Raw genomic sequence first — 3259 nt, forward strand, 5'->3', positions numbered from 1 at the left:
CTTTCTTTCTTTCTTTCTTTCTTTCTTTCTTTCTTTCTTTCTTTCTTTCTTTCTTTCTTTCTTTCTTTCTTTCTTCCAAAAAAGTGAGTCTTTATTGTCCTTGGCTACTTGAGGGGGATGAATTGGGAGGAGTGGGTGGCACCAATACTGGGCAAGCCAAGGTTCACAGGTTTGTAGGTGATGAAGAACTTGCCCAGGTAGTGGTCGATCATCTCTGGTTTGATCTCCATCTGGTTGAAGGTCTTGCTGTTGTACACCATTTACCCACCACGCTGCTGACTATGTTGGGCAGAATGATCATGTTCCTCAGGTGTATTTTTACCACCTTGGGCTTCTCCATGTGTGGTACCACCTTCTTCGCCTTTCTCAAGTACTTGAATGGTGAATGCTGTTTCCTCTGCAGGCCGTGGTTCAGGCGCTGCCTCTGGCGAGCAGTGTACAACTGCATCAGCCTCTAGCTTTTATAATCTTTCTAATAATCTCAGCCTCTGTGTAGTTATGTTATAGATGTGTCAGAGTGAACTGGGAAACAGACGGCTCTTGTTTTTGGCAGTTTGGTCTGTTGAAGTACTCATCAATGCTCTCCATGTATTACAAGCCTCACTACTTGGTGAGACCTAAGTCTATGAAGAATTGAGTTGGAATTTTGATGGGGATTTCATTGAACCTGTAGATTGCTTTCAACAAGATGGCTATTTTTACTATATCAATCCTGCCAATGCAAGAGCGTCGGAGATCTTTCCGACATCTGAGATCTTCGATTTCTTTCTTCAGAGACTTGAAGTTCTTTTTTATTTTTCATTTTTATTAGATATTTTCTTCATTTACATTTCAAATGCTATCCCGAATGTCCCCTGTACCCTCCCCCTGCCCTGCTCCCCTACCCACCCACTCCCACTTCTTGGCCCTGGTATTCCTCTGTTCTGGGGCATATAAAGTTGGCAAGACCAAGGGGCCTCTCTTCTCAAAGATGGCCAATTAGGCCATCTTCTGCTACATATTCAGGTAGAGACACAAGCTCTGGGGATACTGGTTAGTTCATATTGTTGTTCCATCTATAGGGTTGCAGACCCCTTCAGCTCCTTGAATATTTTCTCTAGCTCCTCCATTAGGGCCCTCTGTTTAAAAACAATGAATTTATGAAATTCTTGGGCAAATGGACGTATCTGGTGGATTTCATCCTGATTGAGGTAACCCAGTCACAAAAGAAGTCACTTGATATGCACTCACTGATAAGTGGATATTAGCCTAGAAACTTAGAATACCCAAGATACAATTTGCGAAACACAAGAAAATCAAGAAGGAAGAACAACATGTGGATACTTCATTCCTCCTTAGAAAAGGGAACAAAATACTCATGGAAGGAGTTACAGAGACAAAGTTTCGAGCTATGATGAAAGGATGGACCATCCAGAGAAATGATACATTCTTATCTCCTTGTACTAAGCTCAAGTCTAAATGGATCAAGCAACTCCACATAAAACCAGAGACACTAAAACTTATAGAGGAGAAAGTGGGGAAAAGCCCTGAAGATATGGGCACAGGGGAAAAATTACTGAGCAGAACACCAATGGCTTGTGATGTAAGATCAAGAATCGAAAAACTGGACCATATAAAATTGCAAAGCTTCTGTAAGGCAAAAGACATTGGCAATAAGACAGAAAGGCCACCAACTGATTTGGAAAGGATTTTTACCAATCCTAATACTGATAGGGGACTAATATCCAATATATACAAAGAGATCAAGAAGCTGGACTCCCAGAAATTCAAATATCCCCATTAAAAATTGGGGTACAGAGCTAAACAAAGAATTCTCAACTGAGGAATACTGAATGGCTGAGAAGCACATGAAAAAATGTTCAACATACTTAATGATCAGGGAAATGCAAATTGAAACAACTCTGAGATTCCACCTCACACCAGTCAGAATGGCTAAGATCAAAAATTCAGGTGACAGCAGATGCTGATGAGGATGTGGAGAAAGAGGAATACTCCTCCATTGTTGGTGAGATTTCAGAAAATTGGACATAGTACTACCAGAGGATCCAGCAATATCTCTCCTGGGCATATATCCAGAAGATGTTCCAACTGGTAATAAGAACACGTGCTCTACCATGTTCATAGCAGCCTTATTTTTAATAGCCAGAAGCTGGAAAGAACCCAGATGTCCCTTAACAGAGGAATGGATACAGAAAATGTGGTACATTTACACAATGGAGTACTACTCAGCTATTAAAAATAATGAATTTATGAAATTCTAAGGCAAATGGATGGATCTTGAGGGTATCATCCTGAGTGACATAATCCAATCACAAAAGAACTCACATGATATGCACTCATTGATAAGTAGCTATTAGCCCAGAAACTTAGAATTCCCAAGATATATGAAACTCAAGAAGAAGGAATACTGAAGTGTGGCTACTTCATCCCTCTTTAGAATGGGGAACAATATACCAATGTAAGGAGTTACAGAGACAGTTTAGAGATGAGATGGAAGGAAGGACCATGCAGAAACTGCCCCATTTGGGGATCCATACCATAACCAATCACTGAACGCAGACACAATTGCATATGCTAGCAAGATTTTGACAACAGGACCCTGATGTAGCTGACTCTAGTGAGGCTATGCCATTGCCTGGCAAATACAGAAATGGAGGCTCAGAGTCATCTATTGGTTGGAAGACATGGCCCCCAATGGAGGAGCTAGAGAAAATACCCAAGGAGCTGAAAGGGTCTCTAATCCTATAGGAGGAACAACAATATGAACTAGCCAGTATCCCCTGAGCTCGTGTCTCTAGCTGTATATGTAGCAGAAGATGGCCTAATCGGCCATTATTGGGAGGAGAGGCCCCTAGGTCTTGCAAGATTGTATGCCCCAATACAGGGAAATACCAGGGACAGGAAGCAGGAGTGGGTGTGTTGTAGAGCAGGGTTGGAGGAGGGTATAAGGGAATTTTGGGATAGCATTTGAATTTTAAATAAAGAAAATATCTAATAAAAGATTGTTTAGCCAGTCCATTAGTCTGTCTTTTTACTGGGGAATTGAGTCCATTGATGTTAGAGAAATTAAAGAAAAGTAATTGTTTGTATTATTTTTGTTGTTAAAATTGGTATTCTGTTCTTGTGGTGTCTTCATTTAGGTTTGTTGAAGGATTATTTTCTTGCTTTTTCTAGGGTATAGTTTCCGTCGTTCTTTTGGTGTTTTCCCTTTATTATCCTTTGAAGGACTGGATTCGTTGATAGATATTGTATGAATTTG

At 40.6% G+C, this 3259-nt stretch overlaps 1 pseudogene; it reads right to left on the reverse strand.

Annotated features, from left to right (window-relative positions):
• Positions 1-104: 104 nt before the first annotated feature.
• Positions 105-454, reverse strand: LOC110315401 (annotated as a pseudogene).
• Between the last annotated feature and the right edge of the window lie 2805 nt (positions 455-3259).

Source organism: Mus pahari, unplaced genomic scaffold (genome assembly GCF_900095145.1).
Source record: "Mus pahari unplaced genomic scaffold, PAHARI_EIJ_v1.1 scaffold_5003_U1_1, whole genome shotgun sequence".
Taxonomy (NCBI): Eukaryota; Metazoa; Chordata; class Mammalia; order Rodentia; family Muridae; genus Mus; species Mus pahari.